This window comes from Microtus oregoni, unplaced genomic scaffold (genome assembly GCF_018167655.1).
Source record: "Microtus oregoni isolate MIOR12 unplaced genomic scaffold, Mior012 000038F_ref0000394, whole genome shotgun sequence".
NCBI lineage: Eukaryota > Metazoa > Chordata > Mammalia > Rodentia > Cricetidae > Microtus > Microtus oregoni.
Genome location: NW_024543097.1, coordinates 3,260,976 through 3,278,827, shown reverse-complemented (window position 1 = coordinate 3,278,827; position 17,852 = coordinate 3,260,976). Strand labels below are relative to the sequence as shown.

The following is a 17,852-nucleotide window of genomic DNA, read 5'->3' as shown; positions in this document are numbered from 1 at the left end:
GCCTGCCTGCAAGGTTGTATGATGACCTTGAATTCTGGATCTTCCTGGATCCACCTCTTGTTAGATGGGATTGCAGGTTTATGACATTATGCTCCAATTTATGAGGCGCTGGGGCTTGAGGGCAGGGCTTCATGCATTGTAGGTAAGTACTCCACCAAGTGGCCTGTATCTCCTGCTATCTACTATTGCAATGACGTTCATTTTACATTCTGCATCTGAATAAAACTGCATAATGCCTGTGCTTCTGAGACTGGCATTTTTTTAACTCTAAAATGAAATCCTTCTAAGAGTCATTACAGACTTTTCCAAAAGAATTTTTTTTGGAAAAAATAAAAATAAAAAGCTTCTGTAAGGTAAAGAACACAGTAAATAAGATGAAATGGCAGCCTAAAGAATTGAAAAAGATCTTCATAAACTCCACATCTGACAGAGGGCTCATCTCTAAAACATAAAGAACTCAAAAAACTAGACATCAAAATATCAAATAATCCCATTTAAAGATACTGCTTAGATCTAAACAGAATTCTGACAGAAGAATCTCCAAATGGCAGAAAAACATTTTAAAAATTGCTCAATATCCTTAGTCATCAGGAAAATGCAAATCAAAAAGATTCTGAGATACCATCTTACACCTGTTAGAATGCTAAGATCAAAAACACTGATGGCAGCTTATGTTGCAGAGGATGTGGAGTACGGGGAACACTCCTCCACTGCTGGTGGGAGTGCAAACTTGTACAGCCACTTTGGAAATCAGTATGGTAGTGTCTCAGAAATTTAGGAATCAATCTACTTCAAGAATCAGCATATCCAGTACTCTTGGCTATAAACCCAGAGAAGGATGTTCAGTCATACCACAAGGACACTTACTCAGCTATATCCCTAGGAACATTAGTCATCGTAGCCAGAACCTGGAAACTACTTAGATGTCCCTCAACCAAAGACTGAATAGAGAAAATGTGGTAGATTTATGCAATGAAGTACTGTTCAGTGGTAAATAACAAAACATCATGAAACTTGCAGGCAAATTGATCGTATTAGAAAAGAGTCATCCTGAATGAGTTAACTCAAACCCAGAAAGGCAAACACAGTATGTACTCACTCATAAGTGGAGTAAAGCAAAGGATAACCAGGCCATAATCCACAGCCCCAGGAAAACTGGGGAACAAGGAGGACCCTCAGAGGGTCACATGGATTGCCCTAGGAAAGGGAAATAGGTAAGAAATCCTGGGTAAACTGGGGATAGTGAAGAGACGGGAGGGAATGGGTGATGAGAACATGAGGTAACAGGATGATCAAGTTGGGGGAAGGACAGAGAGGAAGAGCAGTGAAAGAGATACCTTGATAGAGAGAGCCATTATTTCAAGGGCTGGTAGATTCTTCCATATGGCAAGCATCTAGTTGCTCTTGTACCAGCTGTTCTAAAGCCTGCAGCTTAGAGGCCACTGTTTAACCCATATTGGTTTTCCAGTTAACCATTTTAAAGGCAGGGCCATTAGTACTTCTGAAGGTTTGTCACTTGCTTTGTGTTTTTGTACAGCCTGAATGACTGGTGACTTTTGTCTATAATATCTTCCCCCAAAACATATGTTTTGGGGGCTGTAGGAATGTTAATCTGGGTATTCCATTGGTGCAATAGGTCACGACCCCACAAATTCACTGCAATATTAGCTATAAATGGCCTCAGTTTTCCTCTGTACCCTTCTAGCCCTATGTATTCAACCCATATCGTGCTTTGTTTCACTTGAGATAGGGTTCCAATTCCTAGGAACTGAACATCTATCTCTTTAAGAGGTGAATTTAGATGCCAAGATTTTGGAGTAATGTAATATAATAATATTATATAGTATATAGTAATACTAATATCCACACCTGTGTCTATTAAGCCTTTAATAAAAATGCCATTTATAAACACGCTTAGCTTTGGAACTTTTTTTCAATTCTATTATTGGATTATATTACAAAGTTACATAACACAACTGTCACTAATTTGCAATATGATTTCTGTGCTAAATACGTCATGCTTTAAAATGTGTACACTTAGATTTTGTGCAGGTGATATATAATGAGATAGTTAACTCCCAGGAGTCATGGTGTAGGTTAAGTATTCACTTCATCCTGAGGACTCTGACACAAGAAGCAGCATGAGAAAGCTGTCCTGGCTCTGCTATAGTGAGTAGCTCTTTGTTGAGCAGAAGTACGTTCCATATGTGTCTAGCATAACACAAAGCTCTGAGCTGAATTATGAGTATGGACTCCCCACAAAGCTATGCCATCCTCTCTTCAATTATGAGGATCTCAGAGAAAGATAAATGTCATTATAGGTTTTTTTCAGTTATGTTTTCAGAAAAATCCTAAATAAAACCATTGTGGCTAACTCCATGATGAAGCATATTTTCATCATAGGAAGCAGAGTTCTGATTATTTAATTAATTGCAAAATCTCTGTTGGCAGTAGTTTTTATGGCTTTGAAGTATTTTGTGATATGGGAAAGAGCCTCATATCATATAATCTATTTTTTAAACCTTACATTAATTAATCAATAGAAAAATGAAGGTTAAATATGTAGGTGCCATTATGTACTTATTTACAGATCTTCTCTGTCTAACTCTGTCTCTGCCTCTTTCCCTCAGTCACCCCTCTCTCTCATAAAAATGCTTTAAAACCTTTCCTTCTAACATCTGATTTACTTTGTACATTTTCCTATAATACCATGGACAAAAGTCTATAGTTGTCTATGGACAATGATGCCTCTTATTCAAATCAGTTCTGACCATGTCTTTGACCATCAGTCAACATGTTGTCTAAGTTTCACTGTTTAAAATACAACTTGCTATACTTTCTTCTTCTCTTTGACTCTAAGCCATAAGAATAATGGTGAAAACAACCAAACTCATACATAGATACTGACAAAGTAGAATAAGCTGCTGACAACCTGATTACCTGGGATTCTATATTTACCCCTTTCTTTCATGAGATTATTTTTTCCTATGTTCCCTAATCTTTAAAGAATTTTGTCATTTACCCTGTCACGCTCCTTGATCCCTTGATTACTTGTGTCTAAGAATCATTATCAAGTCACATTAATTGGTATCAGGATCTTTCAGGTAGTTGTCATGGGACGCTCTTGTCTCACAGTTGACTCATTTCTAAAAGTGTCAAATGACCTCAATATTAATTTAATGGGACAATTAAAAATAAAGTTACCCTTTAAAAGTACAAGGAAAGAATTCAGAAATCAGAAAAATGAATAGCCATTAGTTCTTTTATTTTTTATTTTTAAAGTCTTTTGGGAAAAAAAACAGTGTGCATTGCGTATGCATGTGGAACAACCCCAATAAGAACTGATATTATTCTACCTTTATTGACTTCCCCACGTCTATCTTTCTCCATGCCAGCTCTGCCAGAATCTCACACTTACATTTTTCATACTGATCTTTTCCAAATTACTTGTGAAAATGTCTATAACCATACTTCCAAAAGAGCCCTTAGTCTCCTACTTTTAATAGGCTTGTGTCTCTAAATCACATTATAGAAATTTTAGACCTACCACTCTTTCCTCTCAGATTTCTCTTGCCAATTCCAATACATCATCACACCACACTCACAACTGTTATTCCTGGGTCACCAGCTCTGACGATGTCATAAAATCAAAGATTCTACATACAGTCAGTGTGTGAGGATCCACAAACCTGAAACCCAGTCATGCCATGTAGTGTGCTCTGCTCATCGTTACCTGAGTCCCTTTGCTTTCAATATTGTCCTTCCTAGGTTCTTGTCTAAGTCCAGCCTCATTGGGACCCACATCATATGTGATTTCCTTCCTGAAGCCTTTCACTCCTGCACATGGTGATGAATTTCACTTCTGAATTTGCATACTGCCTAATTTATATCATCATTCAGAATATTCTTAATTCTCAATTTGCTGTCTACATTACTAGCATCAACAGAAGAAGAATGGTTTGTATATTTAATATTCTCTGACATGAATAGGACTGTATACGTCAATGGAAGCTCATTATTTTCTTGTTTCATTTTGTCACCAATCCTTTTACATAATGTTTTTTTTGTTTGATGTTTAGTAATAGCTCAATATTAAACAGCTCATAGTTGAATGTAATCCTAAAAACATTATTCATAATTTAATATGCATTGAAATTATTTGTCCATTTTTTTTTTTTTGGTTTTTTGAGACGGGGTTTCTCTGTGGTCTTGGAGCCTGTCCTGGAACTAGCTCTTGTAGACCAGTCTGGTCTTGAACTCACAGAGATCCTCCTGCCTCTGCCTCCCGAGTGTTGGGATTAAAGGCGTGCGCCACCACCGCTCAGCCATTCCATTTGTTATTACTATGTGAACATTTAAATAATTGCAGCTGTTAGATATTGATGGATACAGTTAATGGTTTTGTACTGAAGTGATTCATTTTATAAAGTAAGACTTAAAATAATGGAAGTAGAGGAAAGAAGCTCAAATAAAAATCAAGAGTAGTTTTATATTTCATTGTAAAATAAAAATGCTGATTTACCAAAATTGAATTTCCTTTGATGGAATACAGTCGCATCCTCTTTTCATCATGGCTAATGACACTTTTAAACCTTTCCATATAATGTCTTTGTGCCTTTGCTACAATATTATGGTCACAGTCTCTTGTTTTATACCTCTCCAGTTGTACCTAGGCAATGACATTTTCACTTCAAATCAGATCTGAATATGCCTATGGCCATCACTCTATATTTTGTCTATGCTTTGAAAATGCCTGGTAGAAATAATTATGCAAGGGGAGAAATGAGTAAATATTTTACCTCCTAATAAAGACAAGCTGAGAGAAGAAAACAGTTTCAAATCATGCCAAAAGTATTTAAGTGATAAAATATCAAGCACATTGTTTAATGATAAGTCCAGATGAGCAATGCATCACATGTGCAAATAACTAAAATGTGAACCCAAAACTTTACTGCAAGGGAAATATGCACAGAAAGAACACTGATTATTCATTGACAGATGATCCAAGATCATCATGGAAGAGATCAGCTCACTGGAATTCTTGGGAGGTTTTCACCACTGCCTCTAAGAAGCAGGATATACTCCCCAGCTAGTACCCTTTCTGTGCCCTGCAGCTTGTTCCTTGGCACATGACAGTTTATGATTGAAACTGTTATGGAAAGATACTCAAGGGATATTGTTATGTTGAGAATGGAATTGGGTTTTTCTTTTGTCTATGTCTCCCAAATATAGATTTGTAATGTTTTGCTTAAATTTCTTTGAAAATTTTAATGTGGGTACAAAAAGGGCTTTTGAGAGGTTTAAATTAAGTATGCATGTAATCTTCTAACAGAAAAAGAATGTAATTTCATTGTATCTGTTTATGTTATGTTAGATCAAATTATTACGCCAATCCTTACCACTAGCTTCTAATTTTCGAAATTGTTTCTCTCTTGTGATTTAACAAATTAGTGAATAAGATACAAATCTTTCTAAAGGGATTAAGAACATATAATTAATCTCTGAAAGCTGTGAAGGATTGTCAAAAATAATCTGGTTTTACAACCTCAAAAATTTGATTGCTGCAAGTAAAATACAAGTCAAACTGTGATGGAGGCTAGTCAGGAGGTCTGGCATCTGCCTCCTGCTGTACTCTCCTGTTTTATTAGATTCCCCAGGTTCATCAGACTCGGATGTAATTGCTCTTCTTTATGGTTCTCAGCTGTGCAAGGTCTCTGCTTGCCTTAAGATCCCTCCCTCTGCTTCAACACTCACACACTTCTATGGCTGTATGTTTATTACTCTTTCCTACAAAGGCAGTGCATCCCACTGGAACCAAACTCAATGTTTTTGTTATAGATCTCTTGTATCATCTATTTGTATCTGAAGTATGCTCGTTTTTGTTTTCCTCGCTAACTTCTGTGCCCTGCTGATAAAACATATTGGTTCTTTGAATGCAAGAATTTGCATGGCTTCTCCCGGAATTCTTCATACTCAGAAAAGTACCTACTTTACCTTCAGGACCTGAAACCTTCATTTATTAGATAAATACACTGATGAATAATTAGATGCACATTAAACAACATTTGGATCAAGCCAGCTTTAAGTGGCAAGGACACAGTGAGTCCTTCTCATGTAAGGGAATATGTACAGAAATGTACTCAGTCTTAACTCTTGACAGACAATCTTGAAATTTCAGACTATCAAAATAGGTCAAATCCAACAGGAAAGGGAGAGAATAATTTATCTAACAAGAGCTGCTTCCCCAGGCTTAGCTTGCTGGTGTGCCGTTAAGACTGTTTTTCCATGTAAATGGCTTTACATGAAGAAACTTCTGAGAAAACCATGCACAGAATTTGTTATCCAACTGTAGGTCAAATCCTGTAAGGAATATATGCCAGCCACCTTCTCGGTAACAAAATGGTCACTCCAACTCTGATGGTTAATTAAATATGTTCATCTGGAGAATCAGGAAACACAGCAAGGCACTCTCTAACAGAAAATGTTAGAATCCTTTCATTCCCCAGAGAGTGCTGGAGTTTCGGTTTGCAGCAGGAGAGAATATGTTTCTCTTTAAATATTTAAGCATGGTTTCTGCTTAATTTCTTTCCTCCAAGATGCTTGTCATGCCTCTCAAATATTTGTCTACAGAACATTCTACCATGCCTCAGCAGCGTGGGCGCAGGTGGAGTGTTACTGAACACAGTAACCACGGCAACACCTAATTCTCATTCAATTTGCCATTTCCTTAGAAAAAGCAACAACACAAGAAGGATGGAGCACTGGAGGCAGAAAAACAGGAAGGGAAGTAGGAGTGGGAAGGTAAGTGGGAACCAGGCACAGACAGCGGCCTACAGGCTTTCTAGTTCACTTCCTTTAACTAAAAATGCCAAGGCTGGAAGAGACACAGAAACTATTTTTGAGAAAAATTTTATGGTGCTGTATATCAGAAAAAAAAATCCAACCTGGCTATTTTTAATGGACTCTCTTTATGCAGAGTACCAAGTTTAAACACAAACTCAGTCAACCTGAAGGCTTCAGTGATGATGATTCAAGGTCAGAGCAAAACTCCTTGGCTATCCAAGTCCCCTGGGTCTGGGCATTCCTCCCCAGAGTTGAAGCTTCTCTCCTATGAGATCCAAACCACAGGAATGCCCCTGGAGCAGAAGCTATAAGTGTTTCCTGGACCAGATTTAGTCTCTGGGCTTCAGCAGAGAAGCTGGCACACAGCTACTTGGAAGGGCCCTAAATTCCGAGTCCCTCCCTCTTTTATTATCCACGTGAAAGCCAACTGAGTCACAAGATTGGGCAGGTACAGCTGCCACTTTCCTCTACCCTTAGCTCAGAAAATAAAAATATAAGGCAGCCTAGGAACGCAGAGCCAGGGTGAGATGTGCCTTAAGAAGGGGCTGAGTATGGGACCAAACTACAGAATCCCAAACCTGCTTCCCAGCAAGCTACTTTAGGAACGTCCCTCATTGGCTGCCTGCCTCAGCTGGCTTACTGATACATCTTGTCTCCACTGAATACCTTTATATTAACATATAATCAGTAAAATCTGAACACTTGAAGCTCCTTTAGTAGCAGAACATGGGACACAGAAGGAACACTTTAATAATATACAAGTTTTATTTGTCAATTTGAAACCCTTATTTTTTTTTAACAGGACCTCATGTCACCCAGGCTGGTCTCAACTAGCTATGCTGCAAAAGTTGACCTGAATCTCTGATCCCCTGCTTTCACCCAGAGCCCTGGGATTACAGGCATTCACCACCCTACCATCTTTCTGCTATGCTGGCAATCTACTGCAGGGCTTCATGCATGGTAGGCAAAACCTTTACCAACTGAGCTACATCTCCAGCCTAGATTCAACAATCTAGACTATCTAATGCAACGACGTATCTCCAGGCACATAAGCGCACTCTCCTGTAGAGCCAGTAAGTTCTCAGGGTTACAAAGCACTGTGCTGTTATTTAAAATCCAGACACATTAGGAAGAAAAAGGCGAAGATTGTATTTCAAATCCAAGTAACTCGTTTTCAGTGATACTTTCTTTTACGATAAAGGACTTTAGAGCCCCTAAGTCCCCATGATACTCTCTGTAAAGGCCACACGAGTCTCTGAAATCAGAAAGCACAGACAGGTACAAAGTTGTCACTGCGTCCAATTTGGGTACCAACCACAGTCATTCAGTGTTTTCCCACTCAAAGGAGAAAATGAATTAGTGATACACAAGCAAACAACAAACTCCCAGGTGTCACCAAAGGCCACTCCGTCCTCTGCTGCAACACTCACCATACACTTTATCAAAAAAGCCATTTGGTCTGCTGCATTGCATCCTCCAGGGAATAATGACGGTGGGAGTGCTGTATTGTATTCAGTAATGTTTGTACTATTTTAAAGATTAAATCACAGTGATGAAATTACAGATAAAAGACTGTAGATAAGGAGCTAACTGTATTTTTAACTTCATATGTTTCATTGTCATAAAGTATTTACAATTTTTCATATAAATTGAGTTGAATACTACATTTCTCATATGGAACTTTGTAGAATGTTTTTAAGTTAAATAAAAATCCAATGGCTCTAATAACAATTGATTCCAATTATAAAAAAAACTGTTGTATGCACGCATGCTTGCATGTGGCGTATGTACATGTGTGTGTGTGTGTGCACATGTATGTAACTGTCTTATAGGATAATCACACATTCACATACCACCAACTTCATTTTATTCCTCTGTGAAACACAAGATGACAGAGTAAGTGGGCTAAGAAGTACTCTAATAAAAACATTGTGAGTTGAAGATTGAAATGTTTGTTCAAACAATAAGAAGTGCAGGTTGTAAATGAAAGGATTCGATCTGTTTCTTGCTATATGCCACAGGACAGTGTTTCCTAATTGAATCCTAAAAACGTTTTCTGCCTATTTTACACAGTGAGTTGTAAGGATATAGGGTCTTCTATACACCAAAATATGTAGGTGGAGTAATATGAAGTGGGCTTCATACTAATATTTTCATCCTGCCAGAGAGAATACATGGAAAACAACTAAATTGCAAATTTTAGAGATGAGATACATAAATATAGCAGTAAAACACCAAAGCTAGTGTCTTTTTTATTGCTGTGAAGAACACCATGACCACAGCAACTCCTATATATAGAAACATTTCATTGAAGGGGCTTGGTTACAGTTTCAGAAGTCAGTCCATTATCATAATGGCAGGGAGCATGGCATCATGCAGACAGATGTGGTGTTGTAGCTGAGATCCCTACATGTTGACTCAGAGACAACAGGACACCAACTGACTGTCACACTGAGTAAAAAGAGACCCCAAAGTCCATCCCACAGTGACACAGTTCCTCCAACAAGACTGTACCCCTAATAGTGCCACTCCCTATGGGGGCCGTTTTCTTTAAACCACCGCAGAGGGCCTTATTTAGTTGTCGTTTTGCTCCTGGAAATGATGCTGAGGTGCTTTCCAGTCCAGAGTGTCAGATCGTTTCTCCTACCAACTCACATCATCACAGTGCGACAGCATCTCCAGTCTATCACAGTGGGGGTGTTTACAGTAGGGAAATGAATGGTTACAGTTGTTGCGGCAGTGCCCTAAGCATCTTCAATAACAATGAGCATGAAATGCAAAGGCTTCATGCTAACACAATTATTCTGCCTCAAACAGCGCATACCTATGCTTATTTATAAGTCTTCTTTAAACTTAAAGATCTATAGAGTTAAGGGATGAAATTGTTGATTTTCAAGCACTCACTGTGTTTTGCGGTCATTTTCAGGTAGATTTTAGATTAGCTACTGATAATGTTATATAGAGAATTGAGATTGGGAATATTTACTTAATCTTAAACTTAGTTCAATATTTATTGATCGATCCACTGTTTTTGGTGTATATCTGTTTATTCATCTAACACGTCTAACATGAAAACAATAGACTGCCAGTAGTCGCTATTCAATTTAACTTAAAACAACAGGAAGAACAACCAAAGTGTTTTATTTGGTGTTAGGTAATTCAAATAACTTTTTTAAAAAAAATCATTTGATTCGCCAAAGTTATCACGCCATTACTGCCTGGAAAAAGTTTAAATAATTTAAAGAAAAGTGACAAGAAAATAATTGTCACGAGTAACTTTCTATGAAATAGGGCCTGGGGACTAGGAGAATACTCAGTTTGTAAACTGTTTGCTAAGCATGAGGACCTGAGTTTGGAGAGCAGAGACCTGGGGGTAAGGAATGGAGAGAGATCGATCCCTGGAGCTCACTAGGAGCCAACCAGTGAGTTCATGGCTCAAGGAGCAAGCCTCCCCCTCTACATCCCCCAACATGGTAGAGAGCAGCTGAGGAAGACAGCTCGTGTCATCCAGATGCTGTGAAACAATTCTTTTTTGCACTATGAACATGCATTACTCTCATTTGCTAATAAAAAGCTGACTGGCCAATGGCAGGAAGAGACTGGGGGCAAAAGCCAGATTGGGAGAATTCTGGGAAGAGTCAGAGAGTTGTGAGCAAATGCAGAGAAGTAAGATGAGAATGTTGCATTGGGAAAAGGTACGAAGTCATGTGGCTAAACATAGATAATAATTTAAATGTAAGAGTTAGTTAATAACAAGCCTGAGATATCCACCGAACATTTATAATTAATATAAGCCTCTGTGTGGTAATTTGGGAGGTAGCTGCTAGGTATTTGGGAATAGGCGGTTGGGGCAGAAAATGTCCATTTACATCCTCTGTCCTCATCATGCACTGGACTAGTATAGATATAAATCAACGGGGAGATACAAAGCAGCAACTTCCTGATTTGGGATATCTTATTGAGGAAGGATGCTTCATGATGGAAGAGGTGCAGACAAGGAAAAGACTACCTCAGAGATAGAAAAGGAGAAAGTCAAAGATAGGACCAAAATAGGGGCAAGTCTTAAGGAGGAGAAGTTAGATTAATGCTGCATGTGAAACAGAAATAGAAGCATAATGGAGAATAACTATATACAAAACAGCAGCCTGTATTTTCACATCACTAAGGATCAGTGATGTTTTCATTGTCTATTTATTACAAATTAAAAGTACTGAGCAAAGGGGAGATAGGAAATCAGGGAGACAGGAAAGGAAGAAAAGAAGATAAAAAAGTCCAGCTATGCATTTGTAAACTCATGAGTTTACAAATGGCCAAGATACAATTAAAGAAATGTTCAACATGCTTAGCCATCAGGAAAATACCAATCAAATCACTCTGAGATTCCATCTTACACCTGTCAGAATGGTTAAGATCAATAACACAAGTGACCGTCCATTCTGGTGAGAATCCGGAATACGGGGAACACTTTTCCATTGATGGTGGGAGTGCAAACATGTACAGTCACGATGGAAATCAATACGATGGTTCCTCAGGAAGTTGATAATTGATCTACCTCAAGATACAGCTATACTTCTCTTAAGCGTATATTCAAAGGACACTCCATTCTACCATAAGACACTTGTTCAACTATGTTTGCTGCAGTTTTATTTATAATAGCCAGAAACTGGAAGCAACCTAGATGTCCCTCAATGGAAGAGTTAAAATGTGGTACATTTACACGATGGAGTATTACTTGTATTTTTTTTTAAACATCATCATGAAATTTGCAGTCAAATGGGTACACTAGAAAAAAAAAACATTCTGAATGAGGTAACCCAGACCCAGAAAGAAAATATAGTATTCATTCACTTATAAGTAGATATTAGCTATTAAGTAAACGATAATCCAAACTACAAATCCATAAACTTGGGGTTTAAGTAAAGACAGCGGAGTCCAGTGCTGAGGATGACACCCACACAATGCATCAAATATGGAGAAGTGAAGCTGGTGCCTACATGGAGCCTAAATTCTAGTCTCTTAGGTGTGGGAAGGTACTCTGCAGACTACCAAAAGATAATCATGGACATCAACCCAGTCATAAAGCTTCTGACCTACAATCTGTCCTGCCTGAAAAGTATGTGTTAGAGTAGCTAACCAATGTCTGATTTCATTTAAGAATTACCCCATGAGAGGGAATCCAGTCCTGAAGCTGCTTGGGTAACCAAGAATCAGAGACTAGATAGCCTAGAGACCTAGGGTAAAACCAAACACTACTAGAACACCAATATTACAAGGTCCTCTGAATCAACTAAACAAGGTGCATATAAGCTCACAGGGACAGAAGCAGCAAGCACAGGGATCTGCACCAGGTCCTCTGTGTATATATTATAGCTATGAGCTTTGTATTTTCAAGGGATTCCCTCTCGTGAGAAAGGATGAGTTTCTTACTCTTGTGCCTGCTCTTGGGAGTCTTCTCCTACTGTGGGATTTCCATATTCAACTTTGAAATGAAATTTTTGCTCCATCTTATTTTATTTTGTCATATTTGGTTGTCATCTCTTAGAAACCTGTCCTTCCCTAGTGAGAGACAGAATGGGTGTGGATCCGGTGGAGAAGGGAGGTAAGGAGGAACTGGGAGGAGTAGAGGAAAGGGAAACTATAATTGGAATATAGTGTATGAGAAAAGAATCTATTTTCAATACAAGAAAAAAATGAAAAATAAAAATAAATGAATTTAGTTAGGTATCATAGTACATTTCCTGCCATCCAGAACAAGAAGAATCTGAGGAAGGAGGGTAGAACTCAAATTAAATCTGAGCTTGCTTTAGGAATTCCAGGCCTATTTATTCTATATGAAGTTTCATAGTCTCAAAGTAAGAAAAAAATAATGAATAAATAAAATAGTTGCCCTTAAAATCTCATTAGCATCACAAAAATCAGATAGACTATAGATAGATAGATAGATAGATAGATAGATAGATAGATATTGATAGACAGACAAACAGATAGATAGATAGAATTTGTCCCTTCTGTTATATTTTGTAACAGAAAACAATGTTTAAAACGTTTTCCCTTGTGTACAATATAAGCTGACAACAGAGTGAGAGAGGATTCTATTTTTCTTCTGTTTAAATTGCCAAACGATTCCCCTAAAATGTGGAAGTTAAATATATCACAGCTGAGTATGTCACCACAAAAAGGAAAGTTCATCTTTTGGAGAGGAATGACCAAAGGTCAAAGGTTAGATTCAAAATGTTTCCATAAAGTCAACTAATTGGGCTCACATTGTTTTGAACTTTTTAATTCACTACAGACCTGCTTTCAATAAGTATCCTGTATAATTTTAACAAGGAAGTGCCCAGAGCTTTAAGCTCAAAGCAATGTTGTGGGAGGATAAGGGACACAGCATTGCACTGAGGTAGAAAAGCAAAACAGATTTCTTCCACCTCCACCCACACCCATAAGCTCTCATCTGCAACCTACATGGACAAACACTAGGAGCTGAGAATTTTCTTTCATCCTTCTGACTCCCTTTACCCTACCAGGCACCCAGACTTCCCCATAGACCCTTTCCCTTGGTTTCAGCCTTTAGGTCAACCATCTTACTTGGCAGTCCCATATTTGCTTTGGGTGCTTGGAGATTCCTGGTGCTAATCATTCTTTGAGGATATCAGAAATTGATAAGGACTCATAAACCTCAGATAATGGCGTGAGTGGAAGAGCTTATTAACATCTGTAACCCATCGAGATCAGACACAAAAGAGGCAACCAATGGTCCTAAACGCCTGTGTTCAGTTAGTGATTTACCTAAGCAGAGCATTGAGGAGTAATACTGATCAGATACTGCTTTCTTTATCTCTGGTTCTTTACTTTAATCTGCTAAGAGGAAACCAAGCACTGAGAAGAACTGTCAGTCACTCTAGGACCCCCGTCAACTTCCTCGGCTCTGTCTCCACAGAAGGGTACCCTTGCTCCCAATGCACATTTAGTCAAATAGATGTAACATCTACTTGACTGCCGGAGTGCAAAAGCGTTCTCTTCTCTGTCATCTAACTGACAGTGAAATTCAACAAATATATATGTGTCATAAGGGAATACTAAAAATCTACCAAACAAGCATTTTTTTTCCTTTCCTCATGACATTTAGAAAATGTGTAAAATGGTTTAAACCAGGGACTGGGGGAGGCATGGACTGAAATTGTTCCTTCAGTCCTACAACATTCTGTGCCAAGTTTCATTTCTGACTCTGTATTTCTGGCCAGAATCAAGATCCCTGAAAAGAAATACATAAAAGAGAAAAATATGCCTTTAACCTTAACAGAGCCATGTTGGCAGAGGTGGCTGTGGGAAGAACAGGGCTTCTGGCCTGGAATGGGCGTGTTGCTGGTGTTTGCTCTCCATTGAGAGGATGTCAGCTCCCTCAATGAGACTGAAGCACCTACTACCATGAGGTCATGGTTGTGCCAGTTTCACTGGGCCGGACTCTTTCAGCACATTCCATCGCCTTCCTCCCGGAGAAGGTGCTGTAAACAAGTGAGTGAGAGAGAGAGAGAGAGAGAGAGAGAGAGAGAGACTGTTGTGATGTAAACACATCCTAAGCTCAAAAGCCTGGAAATGCTGGTTCCACCTGTAGCAGTCTAGACAAAAGTAGGAGCAAGGAAAAGGACAAGAATGGTCAGCAAGAAAAGCTTTTGGCTATTGGGGAAGGAGAGGGAGTAAAGACACAAGAAAAACAATGAAAATAAAAGTTAATGCCCCTAAAATATTAGGTTTTTAGAATGGGAAGACAAATTGTTAAATTGTCTAGATGCCTTCATATATGCAATATCTCACATATGAGATTAAAAACTTTGGAAATTAAATAAAGTCATAACAAATTGAAATATGATAGAATAAAACTAAGTAAACCACAGATAAATGCCATGTACCAAACAGGAAATAACTGGTCTGATAATATCAAAATCATGAATGCAGATGTCAGGCTATGAAAATTAGATAAGAATCACAGGGAAATTAATGTTAGGACACATACACATGGCACTGAGCACAAATTCAACATTTTCCTATTGAAATAAAAACAGACTTTCCATTATCCTAGAAGGGAAGGGGGTCCTTGTGTGCATGGGGAAACTGACTGGAAATGATTTGCAAATCTTAAATCATTCTTACCAGACATGACAGACACTAGATTCAGTTAAAGGAGTGTAAGGTTCCTCGTGGGTATAAAATCAAACGCGTTTTAAAGCGTCATTGTTTATTCAATCTATTTTGGGATGCCAAAAATATCATAAGGGACCAGAGCGGAATGAAAGGGTGACAGTTATCTGCTCTCATACTGGGATGGTACCTGCAGCTCACACACAGGGAGCTTTTGCATAACGTGGCTCACATAAAAGGCTTTGTTCTCCATCGCCTCACTGTGGCCGCAAGCCTCAACTTCAGCTTGCAGGCATTTCCTCTCACCGATCATTTGAAAGAAATTCATCTTTAATAGGTAAGTTGGTTCCTTACTAATATTCATTTATTTTCCCGAAACTATGTTCCACCCAATGATAGGTCTTTGGGTTGTTCTTTTAAAACATAAATTTCATTCAGAACATAATCCTCAAACCGAAGAAAATGAATTTAAAAGATGTGTCTTTTGGCTCTCCACAACATTTTGTAGCATGTGTGCAGGACGTGTGTGTGTGTGTGTGTGTGTGTGTGTGTGTGTGCGTGTGTGTGTGTGTGTGTCTGCATCTTGACAAAAGCTTCACACCCAGTTTCAAAAGGTCTGTGTCCTGGTTGCCTTACTCTAAGAGCTTACAACAGAGGGCAAACAGTAATTATCACAAGCCAGCTTGTTGCTAACCAACCCTTTTTATCTACTGACAAAATCCAGAATCCCCGATGCCAGGAGGAAAAATACCAATTTCCAGTTTTCTAGGACTGTGCTTCTGACACCAGCAGCTCACTCTCCCCTCCCCCTCCTCACACACCCAAACACACACCTCCCCGCTCCTGGTTCCGAGGCCCTCTCTGCCATTAAATTTCCATTTTGGAACAAAGGCGAGGCTAGGAAAGGCAGTCATTACTCCAGTCCCCCACTCGCAAAGAAAAGCTTCAGAATTAAGGAATGAATAGAAGAGGAGAGATGCAGCTGGGTACCCACCCCTCTCCTTTAGGAAGAAAGGGCAATGCTGAAATCCAAGCTCAGCCAGGCTTGCACCTTTGGGCCCCGCCCTCTATACAACCAAGGAACAGTTTTTCATTTTCCTAAAATTATCAAAATATACCAATTTTCTTCTTCTGTTGTCTCTGGAGAAATGATTTTTAAATTGGCTGGGTTCCCTTCACCCCTCCTCAGTGTGCAGAGCTCTGAGGACACATAGTAACAATATTATTTCAGGCACATAGTAGTAATAATAATGATAATAAATACAATAAATAAAAGAAATTAATTCTCTACTTTCAATTCCTTTCCTCGAGATCTTTCTATAGCTCGGGCCATGCTAACTCTCAAAACACGTACCCCAACCTGAACCGAAGTTTCCCGTGGTTTTAAAGTGGTACCTAAGGAGGTCACTGGCTCATCTACAAATCCGGAGCTTAGGTACCGAGCCGGGTCCCTTGCCCCGGAGTGACACCTGGACAGCGCCAACCGGCGCGGGCTCTCTCCCACAGCACAGCGGACGAGACTAGCCGGTCGGGTCGGGTTCCTACTTTCCGGGCTGCGGCTCCTCTCGGCGGAGCCGGAGGAGGAAGGACCGGCGCGGAGCGAGGCGGGACGATGTCTTACCTGGGCGCGGAAAGTGGACGCACCCGCGGTCGCGGCTGACTCGGAGAGCTGAGAGCTCCTCCGTGGGAGGAGCCGGGGAGGCCGGACGACGGCAGAAGCGAGAAGAGGACGGAGGGGAGAGAGATAGAGAGAGGCTGGAGGGAAGTCGAGGGAGAGAGGATGCTGCCGCTGCTGCCGCCGCAGAGAACCCGCGCAGCCGAGCGCCGCCCCGTGCTCGCCCCAGCCGGGCTCCGCGGCCGCCCCGCCCCGCCTGTTCCCGCCCCGCTCAGGCTGCGCTTGGGCAGGCGCTGCCACCGCCGCAGTACCGGGGAGGGGGAGCGCAGGGCCCCGCCTACTACCGCAGCCAGGCGACCGCCAGGCGGGGACAGCTAGGCTAGGAGCCCCAGCCCCGCCCAGCCAAGGCCAAAGGCAGCAGGGCCTGCCTAGCAGAACTGCCCCTCTAGGCTTGCAAAGTGAGCAGCAGAGCCGAGCAGGCCTCCTTAAGGACGACCTTGGGAAGTTAGCCACCTTCTTTTCAGTCTTAGAGGACCCTCTTTCTTATCTTTGCATCATGACTGAAGCAGGTTCGGTGGACACTTTGATGGAAAAAAGCTCACTGATCTCGGTTGCGCAAATCCAGCAACAGGTGCATCTGGAAAGCCCCCCCCCCCACCCACCCAAAAGGACTTGAGATAGAGAACATCTCTGTCGGGATGCAAGGTTGGAGGGCTAAGTGTGTAGAGCATTCTATACCCAGTTCTGTCACTAATCAGATGCCCTTATTGAGTCAACGAATGTTTATGGAGAGCTACTATGTGTCAGCCACTATTCAAAGCTTTGTGGAAACGTGAAACTCAAATGTTATCCCCCCAATCAAGTCCAATCTATGGTGTGATAATTACAGAAGGTGAGGGTGAAAACTGTCAGTACCATCTCTCTCAAACACATACAAGGAAGAGTGGGTCATCAGAGAAACGGTTAGCCCTGAGATGATAGGATTAAAATAAAATCATCTCTAGGGGCTGAAGAGAAGACCTAGTGGTTATGAGCACATACTGCTCGGTCGTCCAGACAACCTGGGCTGGGTTCCCAGCACCGACATCAGGCGGTCACTGCAGTTGCGGGGGGATCTGACATCCCCGACCTCCGTGGGCATCTGAACACACACAAATTTTAAAAAAAATCAAAATGTTCAAAATCATCTCTTAAATACATTTGAAAAGGAAATGTCCAAGAAAGCATCGGGAAGTATGCAGCTAGAATAACTTCACCC

General features: G+C 40.3%; 1 protein-coding gene across 2 annotated transcripts in view; it reads right to left on the bottom strand.

The window, feature by feature from the left end:
* Positions 1-16,831, bottom strand: part of Map2 (microtubule associated protein 2) — a 275,825-nt gene extending 258,994 nt beyond the window's left edge. For both annotated transcript variants that reach the window (XM_041631827.1, XM_041631828.1), the window contains exon 1: positions 16,601-16,831. The gene's annotated coding sequence lies outside the window, so the exon portion shown is untranslated. The remainder of the gene's footprint in view (positions 1-16,600) is intronic.
* Positions 16,832-17,852: the final 1,021 nt, after the last annotated feature.